Source organism: Camelus dromedarius, chromosome 21 (genome assembly GCF_036321535.1).
Source record: "Camelus dromedarius isolate mCamDro1 chromosome 21, mCamDro1.pat, whole genome shotgun sequence".
Lineage (NCBI taxonomy): Eukaryota > Metazoa > Chordata > Mammalia > Artiodactyla > Camelidae > Camelus > Camelus dromedarius.
The window spans coordinates 23,514,308-23,527,394 of NC_087456.1; positions in this window are offsets into that span (position 1 = coordinate 23,514,308).

Here is a 13,087-nt window from a genome sequence, read left to right on the forward strand (position 1 = left end):
CTTCCCTCCTAGATAATGTGCTCATTATTATGTTTATTATTCTCTCCAGTTTAGAATGTCGGGTTCTTTGAGGCTGAGGCTTTTGTTTTATTCCCTGCCGTAGTCCCAACACCTAGAATAGTGTCTAGCACACAGCAGGTGCTCAATAAATGCTGAATGAATGACATCTATGGTGACATTCATTTTGTGAGCCAGGAGAAGTCAGGGAAGTGCTCTGGGACACGTCTTCTTATCATTCTCCTTTACTTCCACTCCCACTGCCTCTGCATCCAAGTTGGAATTATCCAACACATTTTAATTTCCTTGGTCCTTCTGGTTTTCTACTGTCCTGCTTCCTCTGTCCTTTGCGTTGAGATCAGCTGTCCTAATGTGTAGCTGTCCTTCCTCTGCTCCTGGAGCCTCCAGGGGCTCCTTGTTCTCAGGATAAAGCCCCACTCCTCAGTCAGTTTCACTTTTTGTGTACAAATTTTTCCTCCCCCTTTTGTACTTCTTGTGTACAAACCTGACACCCACTTCCATGTCTCACTTTACATGGCTTCTTCTGGCTCCACCGTCGGAGCCTGATTTTAATGTCTCCTGACATCAAAAGGGTCAAGAGCTGGCATATTTTCCGTCTTAGAGGTGATTCTGAGGAAGTCATCAGTTTTCTGGGGCTGTCCGAGCAAAGTACCATGCCCTGGGGGCTTAAACAATAGAATTGTGTTCTCTCACGGTCTGGACGCTACAAGCCAAGTTCAAGGTGTCAGCAGGGTTGTTTCCTTCCGAGGAAGGTTCTGAGGGAAACATTCCCCCAGACTGCTCTCCTTGGCTTGTAGATGGCCGTCTTCTTCCTGGTCTCTCTGCACTGTCTTCACTCTACATGTGTCCACTTCTATGTTCAAATTGCCCCTTTTTTATGGGGACACCAGTTAGGCTGGATTAGGACCCACCCCAGCGATCGCACTTTAACGTGATTATCCCTATGAAGATTCTGTCTCCATGTGGGTCACTGTCACATTCTGCGGTACTGGGGTTAAGACCTCCATATGAGAATTTTGAGGGGACAATTGAACTGGTAACAAGGAGGTCGGGCATGGAACTGAGGGAGAAGCAAGGCCTCCCTCCATTCTCTTGATCTTGTGGTGCCTCTGTCTGGTGGGGGATTCACCAGCAAGGTTCACTGCACCAACCTCCCCCCAGCAATGGTGGGCAGGCTCTGCAGGCCGCTGCTGGTGGGATGTGACAGAAAAACAACCTCTCTTCTCAACTCTAACTTCTGAGCTGTAGGATAAAGGACTTAAAGGTGAAGGATGAGGTGGAAGAGAGATCAAGAGGGGAGTGCATCCTGTGAAGACTTTAATTTGCTCTTGAGTCACATGGCATTAGAAGAACAAGTCTGGGAGGGTTTTATGTTTAATTTTACACGCCTCCCTCCTTCTTCTGACTCCCTCCTTCAAGCCCGAGCTCAGGCCATTTCCCCACCTGTGAAATGGAGATGATCATTTCGGCTGTAGCTCAGAGCAGTTTAGGGGATGCAGCGCAACAGTGAACTTGGCAGTGGCAGGAGACTTGGAAGCCAGATACAAACGTGACAGGCGTTGCCCTTCGTGGGCTGATCATTTCCTTTGTTGACAAGAATAATCAATAAACGATCAATAATAAGAACAGAAAAGAGTTTTATTGGAGCCAAACTGAGGACTAGCCCGGAAGCCCACTTCCCAGATTCTTCAGAGGCACTGCTCTGGAGAAGCATGGTTTCCAGTACAGTTTTATATCTTGTCAGAACAAAGAAATAGTAACAAGCCGGAGATACATTTCTTCAAGGTTTAAAGAAAAATGGACACACTAGCATGTATGTCGTGAGCCGTGGCAGCTGGGAAGGGAGTCTTACCATCAAGCGAGGACTAGAACTGGCGTCCCGCAAAGAGAGGGATTTAATCTTTACTTTTAATGTGGACATTCTTTACTTCTGTTCAATGTGCCTGTGCCCTTTTCTTTAATTATTAAAGCAGATGTACAATGCATGTTCAATAGGCCACAAACAGGCTGTTTTTGTTGGCTTGAAATTCAAGTTAACTCATGGATAAGCCAGAATGAATTCCCTACATCTCAATATGTGAAAATTTCCTTTATCAACTTCTAGTCTGTGGCTGACCTGGAGCAGACAATTTCCGGGAGAAATTCCAGCTTGAGGCAGCGCGAGGAGGGACGGTGTCCTGGGTGTAGTTTGCGTGGAGGGAGAGGAGGAGACGGAAACCAGAAGTCCCCCGGCGGCGCGGCGTGTCCCTTTGCTGTAAGGCTGCAGTTTGCTTTGCTCGCCCGCCGCCCTCACGCCCTCCTTCCTCCCCAGCTGCGCGGGGCTGGGGCCCCTGCAGCCCGGAGGCCGGGGAAGCAGCCGACCCACCCGCCTGGGGCCTCCCGCGTCCGCTCTCCCGGGTGCAGGCTTTGTTCAGCCCCGTCCAAAGTCAGACTCAAGGTCAGAAGTTACAAGGGGTAAGGTCCAGGAGGGACTTTCAAACTCATCCAGCCCGCGCTGCGGTGTGAAGGCGACAAAGCTTAGCCCCAGGGAGGGGAAGGGGCTGGCGACCTCGTGTCCAAGATGAAAGGTGGGCTCTGCAGTGGCGGACGCAGGACGCGGAGGGAGGGAGGAAGTCGAGGGGTCTTCCCTGGGGTCTGGTCCTTCCCTACTCACCACCCAGCCGGGGGTGGGCGGCGGGAATAGGACTTCTTAGCTGGAGCCTCAGAGTCCGGACGCGGAGGGAGGGAGGAGCATTACTAAAGAAGGGGAGGGGCCAGGAAGTCGAGGATGCCGTCCACTGTTGCTTTAGAAACCTAACATAAATTCACAGGCAGAAGTGACAGCAGTCGGGGAATGTGACCCTGTGGCTCAGGAAACTGTGTCCGTTTGTTTAGGTACAGGAGATTCAAAATGAGTAAGAAGGTGTAACCCCTGTCCTCTGGGTTGCTGTTTAGTGTTACAGAGGAGGGACCGACACCAGAGTGCACAGGTGTCCAATGGCGCGGGCCGCCTGTCCCAGGTGTCTGACTCCGCCTCGGCTCCGCCCCCTCCCCTCCCCCTCCCCCCAGAGGTCGAGGCCGGTGGGAACTCGGGACACAGGGGTACAGGAGGGGCTCAGAATCTGGGACTCTGGGGTCAGGGGCCCTGGACTCTCTCCTCTGCCCAGAGTGGCTTGGCGGGAGCGCGTGTAGCATCCTTCAGAGTGACTCAAGGCACACAGCCCTTCTCACCACCCAGACCCTCCAGCCTTAGGGCTGTCCAGAGTTCAGAAAAGAACAGAATTAAAGCCAATGAATCACTGAAGTAGTAAATAGTGAAAGTTCATTGTGCACACACCAAAAAGATGGTTTGCCCATGGGGAGCACTCAAACTGAAACGTGGAATGAGGCTCCTTGAGGAATATCGTTATAAAGCAGCTCATATTGTGTGGACGCAGTGACTATTGATTCTTCCCGGAGACTGGTGACAATATTGCGCTTTTCTAAATGAAAGGGAATTGATTTAGCGGTTACCTCATATCCACTATGGGAACAATGTAAGTTTTGCTTCTGATTTTCAGAAGCATAAGCAAGAAGCGATCCAGGTCGAGCGAACCTCGCTTGTCTGGCAAAATCAACTAAATTAAGCTTTGCTTGTGTAATGAAACTGGTCTTGTCTGCTCAGAAAAATTTTAAGTATGGTCTCTGTTTGTGTTTAACAGGCCAGGTGTGACTGCACGTGGGTGAGCAGAGTCTGACCTCTGCCCCCAGGCAGCTCAGTAGTGAATGCCCAATGGAATCCTCCATTAAATGTTACGTATTAAAATTATTGGAACAAAAATCCACCTCCTGGATTTTGGTCCCATCCCACACCAAACAGCCCTCTCTCAGATAGGATTTTAATCAGACTGCTGGATTTTGGATGGGATTGATGGAAGAAGGACTTCGACTCTGAGTCTGGGGACAGTCGTGCACCAGGCGTGCAGGGCTGTTGTTGGGTCAGGTACACCGCCAGTTAGCAGTGGGCCTGGGGCTGCTGGTGTTTAGGTTATTCTGAGAAGGAGGAGTCTGGAGGAGTGAGGAGTAAAGAGGATGGCGAAATGCAGCCCTAGCCCCATGGCTGTGATCAATTAACTTTCAGGGCTAATTTACCAGCTCAGACAAGGTCTCGCTTCCTGGGCTCCCCTGAGCCTTGCGTCTGTTCGGGAGATGCTGCACCAACAAGGACTAGTTCGCCCTGGGGAGGGGAGGGCTGATCACTTCTGGATCAGAATGCAGGGGGAGGGCAGGGCAGAGGAAGGATCATGTGCTTTGGGGTTGGGTAGTCTCAGTTCAAATTCTGTGACACCTGGTCCTCAGCCTCTCACTCTCCACTGGACCCTCCATCAGCTTTTAACACGTTTGAGTCTCTCACAGAAAGCATAATAAAACAAAACAAAATTAAATAAAAATTTAAAACCCCTCTCTCCACTCCAGGAAGTTGTCTTCATTCATTCTGTAATAGGGGAGAAACTATTCTATTACAAGTTAATCACTAAAGGGATGTTGCCAATAAGCTTAAATTATACATAATGGCCCATCCCTGGAAACTCTGCATTCCAGGGAATGAGTGCTAAGCTAAAATAACTTCGTTTAGCTCACAGGGAACCACCTGACCAGGCCCACTTGTGAATGGCCACAGGAAAGGAGAAATGAACACACTCCCCTCTGGAGTCTGGCTGGAACCAGGACTTTACCCCCTCCCTCTTTAGCATAAAAGAAGCCTGAATTCTAACTCAGGGAAAGATGGTTGTTTGGGACACTAGCCCACCATCTTCTCAGCCTGCTGGCTTTCTGACTAAAGTTGCTATTCTTTCCCCCAACAGCTCATCTCTTGATTAACTGGCCTGTGGTGTGGCGAGCAGTATGAGCCTGAACTAGGTAACAGTTCTCTCTGGTTGTCAGCTCCCACTAACTCAGCTCACCAGCTCTTCTACCCCGCATCCCCCCCCTGAAATGACCCTTCTGGGCCTGGGCATGGATACAACCTTGCTGTCTTGGCAACACTTGACCTCCACCCCCCACCACGACCACTTCTTCAATACTCCCTTCCGCGTCCTTCCCCTACTCTCGAGAACGCCACCCCCCACTCCTTCCTGGAACCCGTTTCTCAGCCTTCTTTACAGAGTTTTCAGGCACATGGGGCCCAGTCTGAGTCTGAATTCTGGTTCTTCTCCTGCCAGTCTGGGAGCCAGTGGTGAACCAAACCAGATGTGATCCCTGCCCTTGCAGAGACCGTGGGCCAGTGGGGACACTGCCATTATTTGGATGGTTGGTGGAATCCTGGCGACCAAGGCTGAGAGCAGGAGCAGTGCATGCTGACAACTCTGTTTTCTCATTCGTAAAACAGGAATAGTGGTGATGATAATAGCAGTAACAATAATACCTTCTGACGTGGGTACTTGGGGACAAGAAATGAAGGACTGCATGTAAATACTGTACCCAGAGCCTGGCATCTGGCAGCGCTTAATTGATGTAAATTACTTCTATGACTCATTCGTACCTAAAAGTACTGTCCGAAGCCCTCTTATTGTGTGTGTGTGTGTGTGTGTGTGTGGTCGCTCACAGAAACAGAGGTGGCAGGAGGCAGAGGAAGTGTTGAAGGGCGTGGGGTTCATTGGGTCCAAAGCCTCATGTCTGCAGCCAGAGCTCCTTTCAGGCACCTGCTGAGTGAGATGTTATCACTCTCCTTTGGGCTGAAATAGGAGTCAGTGAGTCATGTTCAGAAAGGGGAGATTCTCTCACCTCCTGAAAGACCATGGATTAGAATTAACCTTATTAAAGTCAGACAGGGCAGAGCTCAACAAGGCCAGGCAGGGGATCGTTTTTCAGTCGATGCAGCTGTCTTCTGTCATGTCCCCTGCTCTTTGCAGCCTTTTGTAGAAGGAGTTTTCAACCCCTAGCTACCACAGACGATGGGGTGGGGTGTCCATCCTTTGGGTTGGTAGGATGAGATGCTAGAAATGGTTAGTTTAGGGACAGGAGGGTGTTGAGATACTGAGGGAGTCCCAGAAAGGCTTTTGGAACAGTCTTAGGAGACAGAGAAACCAGCCACCCCCGAAACAGCTTTGTGTGTCCTATGATTCTAGTGGGCCATGGAAGGGAGAAAAGATCTCTGGTCTAAAGGGAGTTGGGTCCCAAGGTAGAAACACAGGACTGAAGGGTCTCAGTCCCATGGGTCTCTGTTCTAACTGCACCTTAGAATTACCTGGGGACCTAAAAGTGTCATTGCCCAGGACCTAGAAATTCTAGTTTAATTGGTTTGGGCTGAATCAGGCATTCTTTATAAAATGCTCCCCATGTGTTTTTAGTGTGCAGCAGGGTTGAAAACCTGATCTAACCAATCCTTCTTATCTTGTAGATGAATAAATGGACTTTGAGAGCTTCAATAATTGACCCCAAATGAAGGCCACATAATTATTGGCCACAGGGTCTGAACCCAGACCCAGGGCTCTCCCCGGTGGCAAAATCTCCTCTGCACTAACACGTGGATTGATCTTACAGGGAATAGCTACAGTGTTTATGTCTTTAAGCCTAAACCTGAATACATTATTTGAATAGTGCCAGCATACTCTAGAATGACTGCAGAGAATCAGCACTGTTCCAGAAACATATGTGATCTGTGGTCTTAGGATCTGCAGGTGGTGACAAGTTCAGATTTTGGAGTCAGGAAAGCCTGGTTTTATTTTTCATTTTTATTTATTTATTTTTAGTTGAAGTACAGTCAGTTACAATGTGTCAGTTTCTGGTGTACAGCATAATATTTCAGTCATACATATACATGCATACATTCACGTTCATATTCTTTGTCATTATAAGCTACTGCCAGATATTGAATATAATTCCCTGGGCTATACAAAAAAAAGTTTGTTTTTTAAATCTATTTTATATATAGTAATTAATATTTGCAAATCTAAAACGTCCAATTTATCCCTTCCCACCCTCTTCCCCACCTGGTAACCATAATTTTGTTTACTATGTCTGTGAGTCTGTTTGTTTTGTAGATAAATTCATTAATACTTCATTTTTCTTTTCTTTTCTTTTCTTTTTTTTTTTTAGATTCCACATATGAGTGATATCATATGGTATTTTTCTTTCTCTTTCTTGCTTACTTCACTTAGAATAATGATCTCCAGATCCATCCATGTTGCTGCAAATGGCATTATTTTATTCTTTTTCACAGCTGAGTAGTATTCCATTGTATACATATACCACAGCTTCTTTATCCAGTCTTCTGTTGATGGACATTTAGGTTGTTTCCATGTCTTGGCTATTGTATATAGTGACGAAAGACTGATTTTAAATGGTAACTCTGCCACTACCAGCTGTGTGACCTTGGCCGTGTTACTCAACATCTCTGGTCTTCAGTGTCTTTATCTGTAGTGGAAGTATTTCCTGAGAGTCAGCACAGGCTGGTTTCTTGGGTGTGATGGTTAAATAAGATAATGTCCTAAAGCTCCTAGCATGAGATCTGTGCCTTTAAACGGCAGCAGCCGTGGTGGTAGTTGTTATTTGTATTCTTATTTTTATATTTCTGTGTCCTTGCCTTCTAGAAGAGTAGTTCCCAATAGGGGTGATTTTGCATTGCCGGGGAACATTTGGCAATGTCTAGAGGTATTTTGATTGTCATAACGGGGGGAGGATGTGACTAGCATCTTGTGGGTAGAAACCAGGGATGCTGCTAAACATTCACGGTGCACAGGACAGGCCCCCCACCCCACAAACAAACTGTTATCCAACCCAGCGGTGCGAAGGTTGAGAAACCCTGCTCTAAATATCTGAGAAGAATTGGGAGCTTGAAGGCGAGAACTACTGAGTGGTAATAGATGCCAGAGATTTGTTCTTGTACTGGTGAGTTTAGGGGGCCGTGAACAGCCCAATCTCTATTCTCAGCCGCCCCAGAGGAAGGACTTTACACCTCTTCACATATGAGTGCCTGCAGGAACCTGCAGGTAATAATAACACTGAGATTTATACTCCGTAGGGGTGCTGTGAGGATAATCCTGCACCGAGAGCTGAGAAACGCTGGTATGAAAAGCTAAATAAAGCCAAGACGATTGCATCAGGTCCTGCGGGAGGGCCGCCTTTCTCCACGGTTGTGCTTTGGGCACCTGAGGGTTGTGTTAGCCCTCCTCTCTCATGAGCTCATCATTTATAAATGACAGCCACCCAAGTTGGAAAGTATGACCCCAAATTGGCAAGTGGAGACCTACTCAGCTTTCTTGCTGGAGCCTTGTGTCTTAGCTTATTTATTTAAAAAATAAGACAAGTATAATACAAGCAAGCTCTGTTCTGCGAAAAGAGAAGAACGCGTGTAGAAAGTTGCGTTGAGAGCACAAAACTTTCTTGCTTGCCAAGGTTAATTGGAGTTTAAGCGCGGTTATTAATTTTGGCTTCGGTTGAGCGAGTGGACACTAGGTGGCGCTGCGTTCTCACACGAGAGGAGGCGCTGCCCGCCGTTTAAGTTATTAATGTCAGTCTTGGAGTACATACACCCCAGAGTGAAAAATATAGTAACAGGAAAGATTTAGTTCTTAAAATAAGTCAGCAGCCCAGTGAAGCAAATACTTCCATGGCAGGTACATTTTCTTGCTTGAACTGATGGAAAAGGGCATTTATGGCCCATAGGCATCGGGGCTGCAGATATCAAATGGTGAAAACACACAATTAAATGAAACCACGCAGCAGGCCTGGCCTCAGAAGAGAATGAGAAGCAGTTGGGCGCAGCCACGGGACTGGGATCTGGCACCGGTGTTCCTCTGTCATGACTGTTGCGTAAACGTGCAGTTGTCATGCGTAGACCCCTCTGGTTGCCTGGCTGACTCTTCCTGAATTATGAGAGGCCTGACTGCCTTAGGCAGCCACCTTGCTGAGCTCCGTTTTCCACCAGTTAGCATAGGGATCACTTTCCTTGCCCACCTTAGAAGGTTAGCAGAGCGAAGAGCCCAGTGGCAATGAATGGGACCGGAAAGGAGGACGTGGTGTCTGCATGTTGCCATGGTGATGGGGCCAAACTGCCCACCGGCCCCTCTGGCCTCTGTGAGCTGTCTCCACAGGGCCTCTCTAACCCAACTGTAAGGGGATTTGGGCTCACTGGTTCTGATGCAAGTTCACAACCATCTTGCCACTTGTCCCCACAGTCTGTAGCCACCACTGCGAAGTCCCAGGTGGGCCAGGGCTTTAGAAAGGGAGGGAGGTACAGGGGTGAGAGGGTGCCTTCGGATCCTATAGTCCCGCATTCCAGCTCTGCCTCCAGCTAGCTCTTTGACCTTGGAAATGTCATTTCACTGAAGCCTTAAGTGTTCTGCTTGCATCTGTAAAATACAGACAGAACAGGCAGGATGGTTGCAAGAGGGCCTGAACATCTCCAACCGAATGCACGTATTCAGAACCTGAGAAGGTTTGCAAATCAAGTGGCCAGAGGGCCACATGTGATGTCAGGAGAAGGGTTAAACCCAGCAGAGGGTCCTCAAATGGAGATGGTCTAATGCTGTTCCCACCGATTCAGTGCCTTTGCATTTTTGCTTGTATCTGCCCAGACTTGGTCCCCACCCATCCTTAATAACCTGTTACAGTGTACTCTTTGTTCTTCGGTTTACTGGCTGGTAATGATGTACTGATAGCTATCAAGGATGGAGGGGCGGGGGTAGCGCTCGGACCGTAGGAACATTACCTTCCTCAGTTAATGCTCACAGCACCTGAGAGATCAGTACCTTAAAGGAAACAAAGGCGGATCCCTGCGGAAAGCCCTGGGGCAGGTGGGCGGTAGGGTTGGGAGGCCAACTCAGGTCTCTCTGAGAAAGCAGGAGGGCAGGAGGCTCGGCTGCCCCAGATTGAGAGTGTCTAGAGGATGCCCTGGGAAGAATATGCAACGAGTTCTTGTTCAGTCATTGATGACAATTTGAAGGACACAGAGACAGACACATACTCCATGTAGGTGCAGGGCTTTATTTTTATCCCAAGCTGCACACATTCATCATGTTATTTATAAACAGCCATGAACTCAGCTGGGTGTCCTGGAGGGTGGCTCTCCTAATGGCCAGTTTAAGAAATTTGTCAACACAGAAGGGGGGTGTGAGCCTGCTGGTCCAGGCCTGACGGAGTGAGCCTCCATCTTCCCGCATTTGTTGTGGGACAGGCCAGTTCCCTCACTACTGGGCAAGTAAACCAGGGCGGTCTGGGCCAGTTACCCTGCAGGGCTGAACGTTCACCTTCCTGCCAAAGTGACAAAGCGGTAGATGGTTTCCCATTCCCTGCTGAGGTCGGACCTTTGGGATGGAAATGATTCTTGAAGTAACTGATTTCCAATTGGCTAGCATCTCACCATCTCTCAAACCTTGTTTCACGTCCCCTTAGGGTCAAAGAGCATCTTGTCTTTCACATGTTGTCAAGAGTGCTGAGCCCCTGGGCCAGGATCTTTGCACTGTGGAATGTAAAGGGCAGTTGTCAGCTTTGCCTGCCTCCTTTTAGGTCATTCTATGTTGTCAGTTTCAGGTAGGGTGGCAGGGCAAGGGAACTAACCTTTGTTGAGGGCACACTGTGTTTTAGGTACTCATTAGGTATGTTATCTGCATTAACTCACTACTCAAAACCACCCTGTCTGGCAGCAGGAATTAGCAGTGATTTAGAGATGTCTTCAAGGATGACCTTGTCTCTAATTACACAGCTTGAAAATCTTGTAATTGGAGTTGAAGCTCAGATCCAAACTCTTCCTAGTGCATTGTACTACTGAAGTTTATACCTCAATCAGTGCGCATTTATTTAAGTAGCTTTTCCACAGAAAGTACTGCCCTAGGTAACCTAGAGAGATGCAAAGAAGTATAGGCCGTGGTTCTTGCCCTCAGGGAATTAGAACAGAGTTGTGGGAGGAAGACCTTCACAGAGGGAAGTTCGTGAATAATATAAAGAAGTTATCACAAATGCCCAGCTTGGAAAAATAATTTGCTGAGTCTGACGGAGAGACACTGGGGTGGTCAGTAGAGGTTCATAGGAAAATGGGAAATGAGTTAGTTCTTGAAAGACGAGGAAGATTTGGGTGGGCCAGAGATTGGACAGAATCTAACTGAAGCAATAAGAACATACATACTGATAATTACCTTAAATGTAAATAAATTAAATGTTCCAACCAAAAGACAAAGACTAGCTGAATGGATACAAAAACAAGACCCATATATATGATCTCTAATAAGAAAATGTGGTATATATATATATAATGTATATATATGTGTACATATATATGTGTGTGTGTACACACACACACACACACAATGGAATACTACTTAGTCATAAAAAGAATGAAATAATGCCATTTGCAGCAACATGGATGGACCCGGAGATTGTCATTCTAAGTGAAGTAAGCCAGAAAGAAAAAGAAAAGTACCATGTGATATTACTTATATGTGAAATCTAAAAAAATGATACAAATGAACTTATTTACAAAACAGAAATAGACTCACAGACATAGAAAACAAACGTATGGTTACCAAAGGGGAAAGGTTTGGGAGGTAGAGGGATAAATTGGGAGTTTGGGATTAGCAGATACAAACTACTATATATAAAATAGAAAAATAACAAGGACCTACTGTGTAGCACAGGGAACTAACTACATTCAGTATTGTGTAATAGCCTACAGTGAAAAATAATATGAATATATATATATATATACACACACGTGTGATTGTGTTTGTATTAATCTGTATGTCTGTACTAATTAGAGTCATCCCGGTGATGAATGCTTCACAGTGCCTCTGTGGGTCAGGGACCTGGGGATGAGTGGGCTGACACGGTGGGAATAACGCTGAAGTGTGTCAGTAGATTTGTTCTGGGAAAGGAAAGGTGGTCTAAGAGGGGTACGTCCTATTTTGATGTATATTTTAACAGCTTACGCTGAGCCCGTGTAAAAGCATGAGGGCCTTCTGACATCTAAGGCCTGGGGAACATTGCTCAGTTGGCTTGCTGGTTGGGCTTTAACCATGACCACCAGTGTGAGGACCAATCACGTGCCAGGAGCAGGGTAAGATGTTGGAGACCTACTGATGCCTAAGACCTGGACCCTGCCTGGAGGGGATCCCAGCTTAGCAGAAGAGACAGATAAATAAACGAATGATTCATCTGCCATGTGCATGGGCTGTTCCAGAGATGAGTGGGTACTGGGTGCTCAGGACCACAGGTGAGGGGGCATGCAGAGGGAGGGAGGAGGGGAAGGAAGAAAAAGCTGACAACTGCAGAATGGGGGAATGTGAGCCTTCTATTGATCTTGTGTCAGTGGACCTACTGTTTAGTTTGAAAGGTCTGCTTGGGATATTATGATGTTCGACCCCTGAGTGATTGGGGGAGGTATGAATATTTATACTGAGGTTGATTCCAGCTGCTGTAGTCTGGATCATGCCACAGTTCCCTTCATGACATGTGCCATTTGCCTCCACCCCAACCTCCAAGGACCAAGTTCCAGGTGGTCTCCATGGAGGTCTTCTACTGTGATGAGGGCAGCTGACAGGTAGGACAGACCTGAGGAAGGTGGGGACCCTTCTTTCTAGAGTCTTGCTTAGATCTTGGTTCCCACCTCCCTGGAATGGCTATCGGGCTTCCCCAGAGAGGAGGAATCGGCTGGCTGGCCTCACTGGCTCCATCTTGGTGTCCCGAATCTGCGAGGACGGTAGGATTTACAAGCATCTCCTTGAAACCACGGCAAGGTCATGTTGTTGCTCTCAACTCCCTGACCCTGGGGTGGGGTGGAGAGTGGTGAGGATCTGGTCTGTGGTCGTCCACGCTGCCTTTCTCCCTGTGGCCGTGAGTCTCTAATCCAGAGTATTCCATACCTTGCCATGGGGGAGTGGCGGGGGAAAGGGCCCAGACACGGCAGGGAGCCCCCCGATTTACTCACTGCTCCACCTTGGCCGAGCTACTTTAAAAGCTGCAGTTTCCTCATCTGTAGAATTCAAGTTGAGTTAATACCAGTTTCTCCCTTTTTGGACTTACTCTGAAGCTTACGTTAGATTGTGGGTAAACACCTATTTATACAAAGCTGGGCACATGCCTGGACATTATGTAAAATATCTGAAATCATAAAAAT